General features: G+C 37.1%; 1 pseudogene; it reads right to left on the reverse strand.

Annotated features, from left to right (window-relative positions):
* Positions 1-3,223: 3,223 nt before the first annotated feature.
* Positions 3,224-20,012, reverse strand: LOC101281949 (hyaluronan synthase 2-like; annotated as a pseudogene).
* Between the last annotated feature and the right edge of the window lie 1,185 nt (positions 20,013-21,197).

The raw sequence follows: 21,197 nt of genomic DNA on the forward strand, positions 1-21,197 counted from the left end.
GTTTATACAACCTCACACAGTTCCTTCTTCCATTGAGTTTATCCTATAATGAGAGAGACAGATATCAAGCAAGGAATCATAGAGGTGAAAATTAAAAATAAGCACGATGACTTTCAACAGGAGAATATACTAGAGAAACAATCATGGAAAGAGTGCGTGAGAAAATAATGACTAAAGTGAAGCTAAAGGATAGACTGAGTTAATTTGGAAAATTCCCTAGTGGTCCAGCAGTTAGGACTCCGTGCCACCACCGCAGGAGACCTGGATTGGACCCTGTTTGGGGAATTAGGATCCCACATGCCTCATGGCCAAAAACAAACAAACAATAAAAAGAGTTAATTAAACAAAGGTAATAGTGGGAAGGAAGTTTGATTGGGAAGAAGTTTTGGAAATGCCCACAGAAGGGTAGGAGCATGGCTTGATGGAGAAACTCAAAGAATTCCTTGAAGGCAGGCATAATCTCTTATTTTTAAAATCCCAGCAAAGCCTGGCACATAATCACACTCAAAATCTGTTTGTGGAATGAATGTCTTAACTTCGTAGACAATGACAAGGTAACTCTCTTTCTTGTGACAGAGGTATCAGCCCACTGCCCAAATCTAAAAGAAAGTTCAGCCTTCATATCACAAAGCTTTTTCTGTAAGCAAAGTATGAAAAATGCCACAGATTTTCCTTAAAGAAAATTCATTACTTGAGTCCTTCTTCCTCTTCTTTCATGCATTCATCTGCTTATTCACCAAATTGTATTGAATACCTAACTCTACTGGTCACAATGGAGGATTCAAAAATGATGAAAATGTAGTGTCAGCTTCAAAAAGTTTTAGTGTACCAGGATATTATCATGTGCACTGATATTCATAACATAATACAGAAGAAAAAACCAGAGCTGCAAGGCAGAGACAGAATGAATTATTATGAGAGTCAAGAGGAGAGAGAGATCACTTTAAGTTGAGGTATTTGGGGAAGAAAATGGTAGTAGAATTATGCCTTGAATGAAGGATATAGAAGAATTTTGACAAGTAGATATGGGGAGTGGGAGGGGAAAAGCCATTTCAGGTTGAGAACAAAATGGGTAGAGAAAAAGGGCAAAGTGTGTGCAAGAGGAAGCAAAAAAAAAAAAATCTAGTTTGTGTTTTTAACATAGTTCTGCACAGCACCAGCTACAAGGCAAGATGGGCCATGTCAAAAGTCAAACTGGAAAATTGAAGCTCTGGATTAGCCAGGTTAAGTGCACCTGGTGCAACAATTTTTATGCGCCAGTTCTTGACATTAAACCTTGATATAAATTCTACGTTGTAAACATATTTATGTAGGCCAAGAGCAGGAGAGATGAAAAAATTATCTGTACAATTCAGAAAAAAAACTCCTCCCTAGAAAGTAAAAGAGGACAATTAGAGCTGAATCTGCCGATTTTTAATCTACATTCTTTATATTTATTATAATTTAGCCAACTCAACCATGTAAACCTCATACTAACCTGTAGAGTGAACTGGAAAGCTGAAAAAAAAGGCAGGAAAAATACGTTCAATTCATAGACAGGATTAGGTAGATTCAGATCACAGAACAAAATGATGTACTGAATTGTATTTATCCAAATTATACAAATGAATTTTTTTCACTTTCCAGGTTACCTAGCTTGGGAAAACACTGCCAGAATCCCCCCAAATTATTCCTTTTTGATATTAATATGCCATCCAGTGCTGAATGCCTAGTGTTTTCTTTCAAGGACTAGCATTCCTCCTTTTTAATCTTATGAAAAAATTGTACTTTTCTACTCCCTGGCCTTGCTTCTCAATGATTTCTGTTTTGTACACAAAAATATGTATTCTACTCCCGAAGCGTGACAGGCTTTTTGGCCTTTTCTAGAAGAAATGAAAAAAAGTTACAATATTGAAAATTTAAGCAGTTTTTCAAAGAAATAAACTAAAAATATTTTAAAGGGAGAGAGAGAGAAAACATTTTATTCCTTCTATAATGAGCAGCAGCAGTTAATCAAGCTCCACATTCTGGGTAGGATTTTTAAGTATGATTTTTTTTCATAATGTATTTTAATTTTTAAAAAGGAAGCACAGGTGTATTTTGAGAGAGAAGTAAAATATAGAAAATGCAAAACTGGTTTTAACAATTGGTATACAATATTTTGAAGCAGTGTAATTATTTAAAAATACAGCGTAGCCAACAGCCTGTAAAATTTCTTTTGGCATTTCATTTGGTAAAGTTAAGTAGGAAGTCTTTCTTAAATAAAAGCTAGCTGTCAACACAGTCCATAAGTTAGATTGTATATGTTTTTGTTTTTATAATTTTTATTTTATATTGGAGCGTAGTTGATTAACAATGTTGTGTCAGCTTCTGGTGTACAGCAAAGTGATTCAATTATACATACACATGTGTTTATTCTTTTTCAAATTCTTCTCCCATTTAGGTTGTTACAGAATATTGAGCAGCATTTCCTGTGCTATACAGTAGGTCCTTGTTGGTTAACTATTTTATTTTATTTTTGATATTGCTACTTTATAAAAATTTATTTATTTTATTTTTTGTTGCATTGGGTATTTGTTGCAGCAAGCAGGGGCTACTCTTCGTTGTGGTGCGTGGGCTTCTCATTGTGGTAGCTTCTCTTGTTGTGAAGTGTGGGCTCTAGGCACGCGGGCTTCAGTAGTTGTGGCACGCAGGCTCAGTAGTTGTGGCTCGTGGGCTCTAGAGTGCAGGCTTAGTAGTTGTGGCACACGGGCTTAGTTGCTCCGCGACATGTGAGCTCTTCTGGGACCAGGGATCGAACCTGTGTCCCCTGCATTGGCAGGTGGATTCTTAACCACTGCGCCTCCAGGGAAAGTCCATCTATTTTAAATATAGAGGTTGTATGTGTTGAAAGAACTTTTCCTTGAGTTTCCAAAATCCATTTCTTCCATGATGACCCACATAAAGCATGGCTAGTGAGGTATACAGGAGCAAAACACTGTTAGGTGGATGTGCTGTAGGAATAATTGCATAACCAAAATTCTTTTCACTTTTACAGAAATAACAGGGTAAATCTGAGCTTCCTCTTGTTGAGGAGGCATAATTTGGCGGAATCAAAATAAACCCATAGAAATGTCTTTGTAAAAGTCCCAGCAGCAGTGATATGTCTCCTTTGTTGCCATAATCTGACGCCACAGTTCTGTACAATCAGCACAGCTCCTAGAGGAAGAAGGCTTTGTGTATGTCTGCAAACCTCAATATAAGATTATATATCAAGCATCATGTCGTACTGTTGTTTCTTCTTCTGCCTGCCACATTTTTTGATAAAAACGACATACAGTGTCAAAACCACTACCCAACAGCATATATAGATGGATGATGAAATAGTTAGAACTTTCTTTTTGGATTCTGAGAATAACTTTTTAGATTCCTCATAAATGGTGAAAATCAAGCCACCCAGAAGGATTACAGACCAAACCAATACTGGAATGAGTCCCATGAAGTTAACAACAATGGTTTTCCTTCCAGATGTGCCCCATCAGGTTTGTTTATGGTTAAAATTGCAAACATCTTAACAGGAAGTAAACTTGACATGTATAACACTGAGTAGGAGGACATGAAGAGCATGACAATATTTCCTCTAAGGCAGGTAGCAGAGATGATTTTATGAGAGCTACTAACTTGATGGTTAACAAGAAGAGGAGAATGTTCCAAACGTTACCCTTGTAGAAGAACCGGATTACTGTGGCAATGAGAAAGAAAGGGAAGAACCCAGTGATGACTGCTTCATAGGTCATCCACAAGTGATGTTTATGAAACCACATGGCATTGTACAGCCACTCTCGGAAGTAGGACTTGCTCCAACGGGTCTGCTGGTTTAACCATCTGAGATATTCTATAGGTGTTTCAGTAAGGCACTTGGATCGACCTGTGTATTTTGTTGCATAGCCCAGACTCAGCACTCGGTTCGTTAGATGCCTGTCATCTCCAAAACTACACTGGCTGCCCATATATTCTTGATTGTACCAGTCTTCCACAAATTCATGCAATAAGGAGTTTCTGTACATTCCCAGAGGTCCACTAATGCACTGGACACATCCAAAATAAGACTGACAGGCCCTTTCTATGTTAAAAGCCGTTCAGTACCTCACACTGCTGAGGAAAGAGATCCAGGAATCATACTTGTTTAAAATCTGCAAGAAAAATAAAAGTAACTAAAAATAATTAAATAAAGGTAAAACTCAGCTAAAAATTCCAAAAAAATCTGCACCATCTTGAGGTCATTACCTAGTGTTTTGTTATTTTATTTGCCCATTTTGGCTTTCTTCCTATTTTTGACATGGTCATAGTTTATTTTCTCTGATCCTGTAGTACTGGATTGTTTGATAAGTGGAGTGCATATATTGGGACTCATTGATAATAAATATTTTTTTCTACTTCATCATCCTCTGTAATTTTTTGCTATGATTTTTGTTCCTGTTCTTGTTGTTATGTTATAATATTGAGGGGTTTTTTAGGCTTAATTCTCAGCTCCTAAGTTCTCTGCCACTCTTTCTTACCATCTAATATTTGAAAATTTTTAAGTCCTATTCTCTCCCACTCTGGTTAATTTCCAACTCATGCAATTCTGCTAATTTTCCTTCTCCTTCCCCCCTACTTTTTTGCAATGCCAATGATAAAATGGTTTGCTCTGGCTTCTACCCAAAACTTGAATCCTGAAATAAGGCTCTATACAAAGGCTGTTGAAAATTATCAGTTTTTTCTTGGCAATATTTCATAATTATCTCCTCTGTCTCAACTTTGTTCAGTTTTCATCTGAATTTTGCATGCTTCTTTTTTATCACCAGGCTATTTCTGTGTCCATCTAGTGCGTTTTCTTCCCCTTCAGTATTACCATGCATATAAATATGGGTTATACAGCAATGCAATGCAATTTAAAACTTTAAATTTAAAGTTATATTTCCATATGCTTCTCATCTTTTGCTAAAAGCTAATTGCACTTTTGCAAAGGAGTCATTTTAAACCTCACATATTTTCACATATTTGTTTTCCCATCCCATACATTTCAATATTAATATTGATAACGATTAATAACAATATTAATGTTTGTTTCACTAATTGTTTCCGCATTGATAGCAAATAATAGGAAGTAAATAATTGGAAAACCATGGGTTTTAAATACATAGGTATGAGATGTAGAATCCATTCCCTGCCATACTTCCATTTTTTAACCCTTGTATTAAATGAGTTCCAACATCATTTTATCAGAACATTAAGTTATGGCTCAAGAAGAGATGGTGGAAACCATACACACTTACATTATATTTCAGATGACTTATCAGCCACCACATATGTGGGTTATAACCCAGGATTAAGCAAAGAAATCATAAATTATTTTAATTTAAACAAGAGAAGACACAGTAAAGTGTGTTCGAGGCACATTCTAATGTGTCTCCAGCACCAAAACCAATATGTGGCACAGAGTTTGGTGTGTAGTAAATATATGTCCAAGGACTCAATGAGTGAGCGTGCTACTAAAAGTGACTCATGCAAAAAGTGAAGCCATATGTACCTGGACATCTCCCCGGACACCTCCAACCATGGGGTCTTCTTCTGAAACTTTTACCATCTCCACAGTTGAGGCAGAGTCAAGCATAGTGTCTGAATCACAAACCTGCAAAGAAGAAGTAAGAAGTAAATTAAAGAAGAGAAGATGATGAGTGTACTCCATGTAGTCAAAAGTGGGCATATATATGATATCTTTCAATACTCTGGCATTAGCTTGGAAGGATAACTCAGTCACCCATCTCCCAAGACATTGCTAAGGGGGATAACCTTAACACTTCTGGGGAAATTGAAACTCAGTTACACAAGATCAGTGAGCAAAACACTTGGCTTAAAAAGATGACTCCTTTGATGAGGTCTTTTCTTGGACTTATTTGATTTTGATTGGTTTGGGTCTTGAGGACCATGGCTCTAAAGTGCTTTGGGAATTATCCTGCTTATAATAGTCACCGTACTCTCCCTGGTGTGTTGTATTCTCTCAAAAGCTTTAAATACATGTTCACAGTCACTAAGTGCCAAGCAAATGTTCCTAAAAAATATCTCCTAATTTTTTTAAAGAACAGTTCCTTAAATTTTGATCACATTTCTGTTAAGGTGAGAGTCTGATCTAAATGTGGAAATTGTTAAAAAGAAACAACAGGCCCAAAATGGAGTCAGTTGTGCTTGGCCCCATGTCAGCAAACCAAGACTTAATATTGAACCTAATTATAATTTAAGCCTCTGCAAGGAATGTGACTTTCAAGCAGTCAATATGGAATTACCTGGTCAGCACTAGTGAGGAAATCTGCCGGATAGAAGCCCCAGCTTCTCCCAAAAGAAGGTAACCTTGCCTGAAACAATCCACTTTTTGCTAGAAACTTCCTTTTTCCAGCCCTTTCTGCCAGAAAACAAAACAAAGCAAACAAAAAAAACCAAAACCCTTCCATTATGTACAGCTTCTCAGAGCTCTATCTGCTAAGATGGGATGCTGCCTGACTCATGAATCATTAAATAAAGCCAATTATTAGACCTTCAAATTTACTCAGTTGAATTGTGTTTTGTTTTTTAATATTATTCTTTTCTGGGAATGTAGCAAGGCCATGGTAGATATAAATTGATCAGAGCTAACATGTAATGAACCAGTTTCACATCCCATCCAAACAATAAATGACATGGTTGGCAGATATGGGCGTATTATCTGTAATTCCCATTATTTTGCCAACAAGTCTGGCAGCCCTAGATGGAATTTAATCAAGACTTAGCCTAATTATTTATATCACAAGCAATTATTTTTACAGTTTTTTACACTACTTTATAAAAATAGTTTTATACACTACTTTATAAAAATAGTAGGGATTTATATACCAGTTTTGAAAAAAAAAAACTAAGAAAATAATTTGTAGAAGCATAAACTCTCACAGTTGAAGGAGAATTTATACATATGTAGCACGACCTGCTCACATAATAAGTTAAGGAATCCCAGCATTTTAAAAACTGCGTCTGTGTCAGTTTTACTAATTGGTGTTTTTTTCTGAAAAGATTATATACTAATAAAAATGTTGGTGAAAACAGCAATTTAACTGCATTATTGGAACATATGACTTAAGAAGTATATAGGGTATCCGGTTATAAAAACTGAACTCATCACCTCTCTAGATTTAACTCATTATAGCAATTTTGGGTTAACTTCTGAATTTTTAATTTTATATTGCTTATTTAGAAGCATAATAAATATATTTTCTAAATAAAACCCGTTTGTTGTTTTCTTGGCCTTCTATATTGGCCCAGCATGGTCTCACTTTTCTAGGGGAAACAATTTAGACAAAAACTAGGCATAAGTTTTTCATTGTAGAAAATAGGATTTTTCTAATACTTCAGTTTATACTCAAGGCTCCCAAGCCTCAGAAACCGAAGCAAATTCCTCCAATAGCGATATTTTGCTCTCTCATGCCTTGTCTGTCACTGTTTTGTATACGGCTATAAGCCTGGCAGGCCAGTAACTAGGGTAGTAGAAAGTGAAGGCATAATTTCAAAGCCACCTTTCCACCTCTCAGCATCCAGAGTTTATGGCCACACCCACCTCTATTGACTCAAGCTGGGAAAGGTAAAACCAGAAAGCTAAAATAAGACTAAAAACAACAGGAAGGGGGCAACCTAGAATTAATGTTCAAGTAACTCCGCCTGCTTGTAAGATAAGCAAGCCAAGGGAACTGCCTCTGTGAAATGACTAAACTTGAACCAAACTTCTGAGGTTCTGCATATCTAAATTGGCCCTGCCCCTCCCAGTTTCCAACAGCAAAGTGCCAGAAGTTCTCAGAGAGATTGTTCACATGGTGAGTTTAACTGTCAGAAGGGAAAGCTCTCAGAAATCTCCTGGGAGGGGTTTGTTATAGTGGGATCAAAGAATTTTCTAAAGAAGTTCAATTTCTGGATGTTCTTTGGTGATAGAATGCCAACTAGAAAACCACCGTCGATGACAGTCTGTGAAAGCATGTATATTCATGGATATAACAGTATTAATTTGTTTGTGTGTAAAGGGTATAACTCTAGCCCTTCTTAAAATCAGTCTAGTAAAAACAGGATTTCTAGCTGTCTCCTCACCAATTAATGAGAAGTGTGCGATTTCACGAATGTTGGCTGTTTAGCTCTGGGCTAGAAACTGTGGGAGAAATACACCAGTTCACAAGGAGCTTAACCTCACACTGGGAAAAACCACAGGACTGATTTGCACACAGGAAACAACTGGAGAACAAATCAAAATGTCTTTCTGTCCACGCTGAATGTATCACTGTAATTTGTTTAAACTACATGATCGCCAGTCATAAGATTTCTCACTAGGAGATATGGAAATGAGGCAAAGTCACCAAATTTTGACTAAAATGAGTGGAAAATGTCAAGACAAGAAGACATTATTGGGAGGAACCAGCCACCTCAATCTTAACCACAGAATCATCGGCTAAATTGCTTAAGACCATGGCTCCCCGTCCTTCACTGTTCTAGCCAAGAGACAGTGCCGCCGCTTTCTCCGTATCTAAAACAGGAGTTGGCGAACTAAGGTCTACGGACGAGTCTGCCTTCCCACCAATTTCTGTATGGCCTGGGGGTTAAAAATAGCTTTTACCTTTTTGAATAGCTGAAAAAATATTGAAAAATAATTTTTTGTGATACATGGAAATTATATGAAATTCAAATTCCAGTGGCCATAAATAAAGTTTTATTGGAACCCAGTCATGCACATTCAGTTTCATATTATCTATGGCTGCTTTCACACTAAAACAGCAAAGTTGAATAGCTGCAACACAGACCATATAGCCCGCAAAGCTTAATGGTTTCTATCAGGCCTTTTACAAGCAAGTATGCCAACCCTGAGCCTAAAAGAATTGGTTGGGGAGCCGGGGGTGGGTCTCTTTCATAAAAAAACAAAGAACAAACTAAAAGAGCAAGTTGAGATAAAGTATGTTCTAAGTCCCCATTTAACTCTACTAGAGGTTTTTGCGATTGCCTCTATCTCCTATTCTTATAATAGGCCAAGATTTGACTATTATAACAAATCAAGAGGCTTACTACTTTTATGACCTTGAACAAACTGTTACCATCATCATGATACCAGAGTGACACACTGTATGTAAAAGTACTCGGTAAATTACAAAGGCTCACAGAAAAGTCATATATGCCATTAGTATAGGGTAATAATCTTTAATTGTTTATACTTGCTAAGTAAACCCACTTATTACCATGAACAGGTGACTCAGTAAAGAGAATCACCAAAAGGAACATGAGAATGGATTACATATCAAGAATATCTTATCACAATGAACAAGTTCCAATGTATCCAAAACACCTATAGGTATATAAATTGCTATAAATGTGTTAAATAAGCTGTTAGACTGAAGTCCATTCCAATCTATCTCACTGATCTTAAAGTTAATCTACCTCACAACAATTTAAATAAAAATATCCTGTAGAAATATTGTTAGTTATTCTACCATATGTTTTTCAACTTCTAAGACCCAAGTCTAAAATGCTGAGTATCCATGTTTCACCTTTTTTAAACATATTTCCTTTCAGATTGACTGGTGGATTCTCTACCTCTGCCTGCCCCGCACCACTTCAAAGGGCTCTGAGAGCTACACAGCCACAGGAAGCCTTAACTATTCTGGCTGCCTTCGATGAGGAAACAGGCTGAAGATTAATCAAGACTCATTCTGTTGCTACTGCTTTCACCCTCTGCCTGCTTGTAAACCTCAATCCTTTCTTAATCTTGACTCTTCACCTTAACCTGAACCCAGCGAGACTATTTCTTTCTACCACATTTTGAAACTACTCTTGATTGTGACCCAACTACCTAGTTTCCCTGCCACCACTTAACCACAAAATAAATGGAAAGTCCTCCTTACTCTTCCTTCCCCTGGGACATTTCTCTAGTGAAAAGGGGTCAGCCAGAACAACAACAACAAAAATTCACATATAGTTATTTACCAGCAAACACAATATGGTTCCAGCCCCCTGAAGTCCTAAGAGTACCAGACCAAAGTAAGCACATTACTGAAAGGAAAAGAAAGCACTATGCAAAATCTTGGAATCAGACAGATCTGAGTCACAATCCACCATTGACCAGTTATATTCATTTGGACTAGCTTCTTAACCTTAGACTCCTCACCTCATCTTTCTAAGTCTCCATCTCTTGGGTGAAAAATATGGATAATTATATCCACATCATAGGTTTATTGTGATGGAGAATTAGGTAATGTATTTATAGCGCTTAAAAGGACTAGCTCATAGTAAATGCTCAATAAAAGGAAGGCATATATACTAAGAAGTGATAAATCAAAACCAGAGGCACAATCTAAGGACACTAATCCAATGAGGAAAGGAGTTCTTATCATCGCTGTAAATAAAATATGACACAGAGAGCAAAAACTAATGCCTGATCCAATGTCCAACAATCATAAACAAGTCAGTGTACCTGAAAAGGCAATGTAAGAATCCTTAGATTGGGCCATCTACTAAGGAAAGAATTATATTAGAGAAGAGTTTACAGCTGATTATGATTCATTTATAGCATGAATTATATCCTTGGAGTACAATGTGTGAAAGTTCCTGTAGTAAAGGCTGGACCCATGGAAATTTAAAAAGTATTTGTTGCATCTTGAGTCAGCATCTCTTCATTGACTTTGACCCTGCTGAATGTGATACTACTTAAAATGAAACATAATCTTTGGTTTTGGAAGTACATAAATATATATGACACAGTTTTATCTGTTTAATATAGGCCCTAAGAACTGCATTGTTTGATGAAAAAGAGTACATATGACTGGTAATTTGTGTGGGACCATATGCATGCAGAAGATGGGGGAAACCAAAGAACTGGGACAAAAAATAACCTTCATGGGGCTTCCCTGGTGGCGCAGTGGTTGGGAGTCTGCCTGCCGATGCAGGGGACACGGGTTCGTGCCCCAGTCTGGGAAGATCCCACATGCCGCGGAGCGGCTGGGCCCGTGAGCCATGGCCGCTGAGCCTGCGTGTCCAGAGTCTGGGCTCCGCAACAGGAGAGGAGCCCGCGGCCAGTGAGAGGCCCGCGTACCGCAAAAAAAAAAAAAAAAAACTTTCACGAAAATAGAATATTGCACACAGTTGACCAAAAGCTCAATCAAAATTCACAGCTTATGGTCATTAATTATATTAAACAGACTTCTAGGACTTTATCAATATTACATGATATTTTCATTAAAAAAAATCTTTTTCTATTTATTTGCATTCTGGATAAATGGAACTTACATGTAAGCATGCAGCTAAATTTACCAGCTTCAGATTAAGCAACAAATACATAATGGCGAATGATGGGAGTGGCAAATACAAAATCATAAAATCTAAGAATTTTAGAGCTAAAAAGCCCATTTGAAATTAATGAGTAAAATAATTTCAGAAAAAAAAAATGTCCTCACAGGAAAAAAAAAAGATAATCTTTCTTTTGGGAGAGAGATGGAGAATGGGGAGGACAATCCTCTCTTATAGTATTTGGTTTATGGTATAAGATCTCAAATCTAGCCAATGGAAAGCCTCTACTTCTGGACGCCTATACAATTTGGCATTTCTTTATTACTCTTTTTGAAAGAGATTAGGAAGATATATTCCTTCTTTGGTAGGATGAATTACCCAAATTTTTATAAAATAATTCTGGTCTCTGCTCAACCTAGAATATCTTCAAAACATTGAATTTTTTTAAAAAGGAATCATTTGGTTATTCTCCTTTCCTTTTTAGGAAGGCTTAAATATAAGTGAAGTTTATAGAAGGTGTAAAGCAAAGGTGACAAGCCAGCTGGAAAAGTGAGAAACCAAATGTTGTCACCTCTAAGTCTTAAGCAATGAAACACCCTTATTCCAAATGTTTGGAATTCTTATTCTAAAAAAGGGAATCAGGAAATCCTATAATGGTGGCCCTTAAACACCAATCTAAACAGCTAAGTTGAATCTAGATTCAGATTTTCCCTTTCCTAGTTCAATGTGCTCTTAATCTTATCCTATGAAATGAAGAATACAAAGAAACGTATTATATAACATTCTCAACATCGGCCCTCAGAATATTTAAGTTACTCTTAGACTTCCTATATAGAACAGGAACCAATCAAATATTATATACATTCAATTCTCATTATTCACAGTAGCTATGTTCTACCAAGTTTCTATGAACAATGAATTAGCAAATATCAAAATTTGCTTCCAGCAGAAATATAGGGTTAGAGTCTTCCAAGACTCTGATCACAATATTTTTGTCTAGTGATTAATGTCTAAACTTTTTTTATTTGTGCTTCTGTTTTAAAACACACACACACACACACACACACACACACATACACAATTCATTAACAGTGAACTCATGTCCAACTATAACTACACTATAACTCATGCCTGAGTAAAGCTCATCTAACAAACCTATTTTCTCCATAAAGCAATTATAGTCTTTGTGTGTTACGAACCCTGGATAGCACTTTGACGCTGCAGTTGGGGACCATTTTAAGCAAAAATATGGTATTTGTTACCATAACAAATAACTAAAGATGTTATACGTTTACTATCTAAAAGCTGAGACAAGAAGGCAAGCATAATCTTGTGTGACTTTAGCAGGGAACGTGCACATTGGGCAAATCAAATCTTTTGCCACTCTGCACGTGTCTGCAAATGACTACAAAAGCACTGCAACTGTTGATTTTGGGATAGCGAATACAATTTAGTGAGTAGGTTAATTTACAAATACAGAATTCATAAATAATAAGGGTCAACTCTACTATTATGAATGATTCAGTCTTACTTTTCTCCTGCTCAGTGAATCTTGGATACCTAGGATGCTACCCGATTAAGTTAATAATAAAGTTGTCTCCTATATACTTTCCTTTTAGAAAATATTCGTATTTACAATAAGTTCCCTACCTATGAACGAGTTCTTTTCCAAGAGCGTGTTCGATAAGTCCAATTTGTTCATTAAGTCCAACAAAGTTAGCTTAGGTACCCAACTAACACAATCGGCTATATAGTACTTTACTGTAGTAGGTTTATAATACTTTTCACACAAATAATACATAAAAAAGCAAACAATCACAAAAAATAAAAACATTTTTAATCTTACAATACATTACCTTGAAAAGTACAGCAGTAGCAGCTACATCACTGCTGCTTTTACGCTTGCTTCTGGACATCCTGGCCTTGAAATAAAGATACTGTTCTGCTGTACTCTATACAGTACTGTACAGTAAAGTACACAAAAGCACAACCACTTGTAGAGGATGCACGCACATGACAAGGTATGCCAGACACATGAACTAACTTATGTGATTGGACATGCGAACACATGTTCGCATCTTTGAAAGTTTGCAACTTGAAGGTTCGTATTTAGGGGACTTACTGTATTAACACAGTTGTCTCCTATATACTTTCTTTTTAGAAAATGTTCATATTTACAGTATTGTATATTTTCCACGTGGGAAATCCCTAATGCACACTTCCTGAGATAATTTTTCTCTTTCATCACACAGACGGATAGCCATTTACATTGTAAAATCCACATTCAGTGACAGGAGATATGTTAAAGCAATTAAATAATCTAGATGTCCCAGGATACTTAAAGTCTTCTGATATTGTAGATTTAAAAAATGATGCAAAAAGGCAAGTATAACATAATTTAAAATTTCTTCTTTTAAAGAGTTTTTTTGGTGTGGACCATTTTTAAAGTCTTTATTGAATTTGTTACAATATTGCTTCTGTTTTACTTTTTGGTTCTTTGGCCACAAGGTGTGAGGGATCTTAGGGATCACCAACCAGGGATTGAACCCACATCCCCTGCATTGGAAGGTGAAGTCTTAACCACTGGACTGCCAGGAAAGTCCCTCAAATTTTTTTTTTAAAAAGAAGGGGACTGTATTACCTTCCGGTTGTTGTTTCATCTATATTTTTATTTTTTCTAACATATCTGTTAGTTTTCTAATCTTGTTTTATTTTTTACTCTTTGTTATTGTTCTACTCCTTTTTTTCTTCTTTTTTTTTTTTTTTTTTTGCGCCACCCTGTGCAGATTGTGGGATCTTGGTTCACAAGCCAGGGGTCAGGCCTGAGCTTCTGCAGTGGGAGCTCTGAGTCCAAACAACTGGACTAACAGAGAACCTCAGACCCCAGGGAATATTCATCGGCGTGAGGTCTCCCAGAGGTCCTCATCTCGGCACCAAGACCCAGCTCTACCCAACAGCCTACAAACTCCAGTGCTGGAAGCTTCAGGCCAAACAACCAGTAAGACAGGAATGCAATCCCACCCATAAAGAAAAAAAAAAAAAATGAAGCAACAAAAATAGTCACAGATGAAGGAGCAAGGTAAAAACCTATAAGACAAAATAAATGAAGAGGAAATAGTACCATGTGTAAAATAGGTAGTTAGTGGGAATCTGCTGTATAGCACAGGGAGTTCAGCTTAGTGCTCTGTGACAACCTAGATGGGTGGGAGTGGGGTGGGAGAGGGAGGCCCAAGAGGGAGGGGATACAGGTATACATATAGCTGATTCACTTCATTGTACAGCAGAAACTAACACAGCATTGTAAAGCAATTATATATCAATTAAAAAATAAATTTAAAAGATTAAATTAAATTTTAAAAAAAGAAGGGAAAGAAGAGAGATATATGCTAGAAAGTATTATATTTGACAATCTATGTTTGAGTCAAGTATTTTCTGCAGATGATTTTAATTTTGCTCATTGTGATTTTCTACATTTTTAAAAAACACACTGCCCTAATCATGTGTTATTTTGGCAAATAAAAAAGCTAACATAAATACTAATTTGAAAAGATAAGAAAGACTTTTGCCCTACCTTGAGCCATATCTAGACAGAACAGAATCTGTCCTTCTTTGAAAAAAAAAAAGTTTCTCCAGAAAATACTTTGATTCAAAATTAAGAAAATCTTCCTCATCCTCCTCTTTATTTCTCATTCTCCACGTCTTTGTTTTGTCGTTTTGTTATTTTTCTTCTTCTGTTTTTCTATCTTCTCTGTCTCTGAAAGGAGCCACTAGCATCACAGATGAATTCTCTACCACATTGCATTTATCCTAGACTAAATCTTCCCTCAATATTCCAGGTCAGTATTAATTATTTGAGGGGCTATAAAACTGAGACAGTAGTCAGTAGAGAAGACTAGAAATGACAGCTGAGAAAGATAGAGGAAGAGGTGATAACTGATAAAGATTGGTCTGGAATAGACCAGAGGATGCCTACCCAGAGAGCCCAGGAGAGTAGATGGAAGGTTACCCTTGAGATAGGAAGGGTACCTTTGAAACTGTAAGCAGGAGAGAGTAAAGAAGATCTTGACAAACTTCACGACACATATTTTTGATATTCTCTTTCATAGGAGGCAAGATCACAGGTAGTTAAGCAGGGAGGAGTTTGGGTAAGGCCTTGGCAAAGTGGTGAAAATATGAAATAAGAGACATGAGAACAATAAGCAAAACATTTACTCAAGGTCAAATCAAATGAAAAGAGTGCTGACCAGTGCTGAGGATCCAGCTGCAACTGGAAACCAATCATTTTGGCCATCTCTCTGCACAGTTAAACAGTGTTCTCTAGCCAGGTTAGCAAGTATGAGCAGATGGTCCATTTCTTCCCCTACCCCCATTCTCTCTTGTGTATTAGCACCTGAACTTTGCTTCCTTCCATCCCGAACCAACTTGAACTCCACATTCAATCACTTGTAATGCTCAGGAGTCAATAACCTCAACTCCTCCCCCTTTGTCTTTCTGTGGCTCCTGCTCTGCAACTCTTGGACCTTGGGTCAGTCAGAATGGAAGATGAGACTGTATTTTTTTATTCAATATTTATTGAAGTATAGTTGATTTACAATGTTGTGTTAATTTCAGGTGTACAGCAAAGTAAATCTGTTATACATATATTTAAATTTTAGAAATTTCCACTGCTATAGGGCAAGGATGGTTAAGTATCTGGGGATTTCATGAGGGATGACTGAATGGAATTTACTGGTCTCAGAATGCCAAAAGATTTTTTACCCTGTTTAGATGGTTGGAATGGGCTGAGAGTCTACAAAGGATTCAGGGCCCAGTTAACAGCTGCTGCTAGGGTCAGTCTATCTGGAGGCTTCACCCTGAAGGAAGGAAATTTCTCAAGCCTGGTTAGGTCTGTAGCAGGAAGGTTATTCTAACATTTCATACTTTATGTTATTTTTTTCCTGGACAGGTACACTGTCAAATTGTCAAGAATACAAGCAAAATTCAAAACAAAAAAGATGGGAGATGTAGATTTGGGAAGAGCAGGTTTAAAAAAAAAAAAAAGGAAACCCCACACGATGACTTCTTGATTAGAAATAACAAATGTAATGACGGTTTTAACCAGAATTAAAGGGAAAATATCAAAATAGATGTTCTCTCCTTTTAGGTTTCATTCTTCAAATCCTCTGCAAGTTTCCAAGTCATCCCTTCCTTTAAATATTTCATTTTATTTTCTCATCTGGGCCTGAAGTTGCAAAAGGCAAATATGTTAAAATGTCCTGAGTTAATTACAACTACCTAAATTGTGATAGTTCTAGAAATTAGAAGAACTTGGGAGTGAAACTCTATCAACTCCCTAGAAGAGTGATTAATATGCAGATGACATCAACTTAAGAAATGTTTCAAAGCTCTTCAGAGATTAACTGAATTCACTGTGTGGTGGGCATTGACATGTACTATAGTTTTGAAGTAAGGACTAGATGATCATATAAGAAAATAGCAATAGTATTGTCAGCAAACAAAAAAGACCCTGAATAGCCAAAGCAACCTTGAGGGAAAAAAATGGAGCTGGAGGAATCAGGCTCCCAGACTTCAGACTATACTACAAAGCTACAGTAACCAAGACAATATGGTAGTGGCACAAAAACAGAAATATAGATCAATGGAACAGGATAGAAAGCCCAGAGATAAACCCACGCACCTATGGTCAACTAATCCATGACAAAGGAGGCAAGGATATACAATGGGGAAAAGACAGTCTCTTCAATAAGTGGTGCTGGGAAAACTGGACAGCTACATGTACAAGAATGAAATTAGAACACTCCCTAACACCATACACAAAAATAAACTCAAAATGGATTAAAGACCAAAATGTAAGGCCAGACTCTATAAAACTCTTAGAGGAAAACATAGGAAGAACACTCTATGACATAAATCACAGCAAGATCCTTTTTGACCCACTTCCTAGAGAAATGGAAATAAGAACAAAAATAAACAAATGGGACTCAATGAAACTTAAAAGCTCTTGCACAGTAAAGGAAACCATAAACAAGACAAAAAGACCACCCCCAGAGTGGGAGAAAATATTTGCAACCAATCAATGGACAAAGGATTAATCTCCAAAATATATAAACAGCTCATGCAGCTCAATATTAAAAAATCAAACAACCCAATCAAAAATGGGCAGAAGGCCTAAATGGATATTTCTCCAAAGAAGACATACAGAAGGCCTCTTGGCACATGAAAATATGCTCTACATCACTAATTATTAGAGAAATGCAAATCAAAACTACAATGAGGTATTACCTCACACTGGTTAGAATGGGCATCATCAGAAAATCTACAAACAACAAATGCTGGAGAGGGTGTGTAGAAAAAGGAACTCTCTTGCACTGTTGGTGGGAATGTAAATTGATACAGCCACTATGGAGAAGAGTATGGAGGTTCCCTAAAAAACTAAAAATAGAATTACCATATGACCCAGCAATCCCACTACGGGGCATATACCCGGAGAAAACCATAATTCAAAAAGACACATGCACCCCAATGTTCATTGCAGCACTATTTACAATAGCCAGGTCATGGAAGCAACCTAAATGCCCATCGACAGATAAATGGATAAAGAAGATATGGCACATATATACAATGGAATATTACTAGGCTATAAAAAGGAGCAAAATTGGGTCATTTGTAGAGATGTGGGTGGACCTAGAGACTGTCATACCTAGTATAGTAAGTCAGAAAGGGAAAAACAAATGTCGTATATTAACGCATATATGTGGAATCTAGAAAAATCGTACAAGAGGGAAGAGATATGGGAACATATGTATATGTATAACTGATTCACTTTTTTATAAAGCAGAAGCTAACACACCATTGTAAAGCAATTATACTCCAATAAAGATGTTAAAAAAAAAGAAAAGAAAAAAAAAGAAAAATGGTACAGATGAACTGGTTTGCAAGGCAGAAATAGAGACACAGATGTAGAGAACAAATGTATGGAAACCAAGGGGGGAAAGCAGGGAGGGGGTGGTGGAATGAATTGGGAGATTGGGATTGACATATATACAGTAATATGTATAAAATAGATAACTAGTAAGAACCTGCTATGTAAAAAAATTAAATTAAATTAAATTTTAAAAAAAAAAAGGAAGAAAACTCACAGGAGCCCTAGTAACATTCTAAAAAAGAAAACCTCAATGACAGCTAGGAGAGGAGAAACCCAAGAGTGTGCAGGCAGGGAATTAATGAGAGACACAGCCTGTCTGATTTTCATGCAAGCAAACGACATCACAAATGTTTTCAAAGTTCAAGTTGCAGTGAATGAGGTAATGCTGTTTGGAAAGTGAAATAAACATGACTTAAGTTTTGCTCTGGAAAGTTGATCTCCCCCACCCTTTTTCATTTTCCTATTCTTTTTCTCTGTGTCTAAATTTTGAATTCCTTATCCTGTTAAATCAAAATTGTCTTCTCAGGCTTCCCTGGTGGCGCAGCGGTTGAGAGTCCACCTGCCAATGCAGGGGATACGGTTTCGTGCCCCGGTCCGGGAAGATCCCACATGCTGTGGAGTGGCTGGGCCCGTGAGCCATGGCCGCTGAGCCTGCGCGTCCGGAGCCTGTGCTCCGCAACGGGAGAGGCCACAACAGTGAGAGGCCCGCGTACCGCAAAAAAAAAAAAAAAAAAAAAAAATTTGTTTTCTCCATTCTCATTTTGCCTAGTCTCTGTGAAACACTTCCTTGGGCCTACAGATTTTCTCAAGACACTTCTGCTGGGACAGACACTATTTTTTGGCAACGCTGGTGATTTTAAGATTGTGGAAAATAATAATGTTGGCACATCCAAGGTGGAAGAAAAGGTAAGATAGAGGGAGAGAAGGAAGGACGAGTCTCCTGTTCAAAATAATCTTGATTTCCAACCAATAACACTGTACAAGTTAAGCATTTTCATTGTCTTAACCATTTCATAAGATTTTTTTTCTCTCTTTTGGAATGTGCTTTCAACAGTCATGCTGTTTTCAGATGAACTGAAAGGAGTACTGTGTCATAGGACAAGTCATAGCATATGACTGGAGAGATACAAAAGATGCTTTATTTAAACGTATGTTTGTCCTGGAAGATGTGGAAACCTATGTGTACGTAATCCACACTTCGTCCCAGTGCTCTGAAAGCCATGTACGTGAGTTCTCTTTTTCCACCCCATTTTTGCATGATGCAAAAATGTCTGTTGGACAAGACCAACTGTGTGACAAGTTGTGAGCTTTCTTTATGTGACCCGTCTGTCTCACCAGGACCTTTCACGTGAAAGTTGTTTTTCCAGATATAAGTGGCTGATTTGTCCCTGCCCATGACTTCGCTGAAGATGTCCATCATGTAAAGGTCATCTTCCGAGTTTCCATCTGTGACCATGACAACTTTAATTCCAGGGTAGGTTAGCCTTTTCACAGATTGCAAACATTTCCGTAAGTAGTCTGGATCTTCTTGATACGCAGCAATGCAAAGAGCAACAGTTTTGTTCAAGTTAATGGGGATATTTCAGTATTATTTCATTTTTCAGTGCTCCAAAAAGGCAAACAGGTTTTGAATAAGGAAGTGTAAAGCTAAAAAGGCACCATATGGTCCAAAAGATAAATAGTAATCATCTGTATGGATAAATTGGTAGCCAACAATATAAGAAACTATCATTCCAGTGAGGAGAGAGGCTCCAAAGAGCGTGGTTCCAGATATTCTCAGGAAACTTAGAAACTTCTCACAATGCATCTGAATAATCACATGATGCACTTGGTTAGCCACTCTTGTCCCATGCTTGTTATATACATAGCATCACAGGGAGAGCATTGGACTAGAAGCATTCCAGGTGTTCTAACCCTGAGTTTCTTTCCTTTTTTAAAAAAAAAACTTTTTATTTTATATTGGAGTATAGCCAATGTTGTGATAGTTTCAGGCACACAGCAAAGTGACTCAGCCATACATATACATGTATCCATTCTCCCCCAGACTCTCCTCCCATCCAGGCTGCCACATAACATTAAGCAGAGTTCCCTGTGCTGTACAGTAGGTCCTTGTTGGTTATCAATTTTAAATATGGCAGTGTGTACATGTCGATCCCAAACTCCTTAATTATCCCTTCCACCCACCCTTCCCCCCTCATAACCATAAGTTTTTTTCTCTAAGCCTGTGAGTCTGTTTCTGTTTTGTAAATAAGTTCATTTCTTTTTAGATTCTGCGTGTAAGGGATATCATATGATATTTCTCTTTGTCTGACTTACTTCACTCAGTATGACAATCTCTAGATGCATCTATGCTGCTGTAAATGGCATTATTTCTTTCTTTTAAAAGACTGAGTAAATTCCATTTTATATATGTACCTCATCTTCTTTATCCATTCCTCTGTCGATGGACATTTATAACCCTGAGTTTCTCACCTTAGTAGCTGTGGGACTTTCTGCACCTCAATTTGCTTATCTGCAAAGCAGGTATAAGGATGCCCTTTCAGCACACCTCAGAGGACTCTTTCAAACATCAGATGAGATGATGGTGCAACATACCACTGAAAATCATAATGTGTTAAACAAATATACGGATGCAGTGTTTTTAGTGTATTAGATTATCTTTCTAAGGATGCACTCTATGTATGGGGTCATAGATAAGTGTATAACCTGAACTTCCTAACAAGCAAGACAGTTTCTTCCTGTACCATGGTGTTCCCTCACCCCCAATACTGACCAGTGAAAAATCCACAGATTTTGCTGAATTTCCCATGTGTAATTCCATCTCACCTCTTATTCAAATCCCTCAGCTCACACTTTTTCCATGCACCCAGCTGAGGTTAAAGATCAGAATAACTGGATTCTCGGACTAGCTCTTCCATCAACTACCTGTATAACCTTAAGCCAGTCACTTTATCTCTCTGGGCCTCAGTTGTTTTTTTTTTTTTTTTTTTTT

The sequence above is a fragment of the Orcinus orca genome, chromosome 17 (genome assembly GCF_937001465.1).
Source record: "Orcinus orca chromosome 17, mOrcOrc1.1, whole genome shotgun sequence".
Taxonomy (NCBI): domain Eukaryota; kingdom Metazoa; phylum Chordata; class Mammalia; order Artiodactyla; family Delphinidae; genus Orcinus; species Orcinus orca.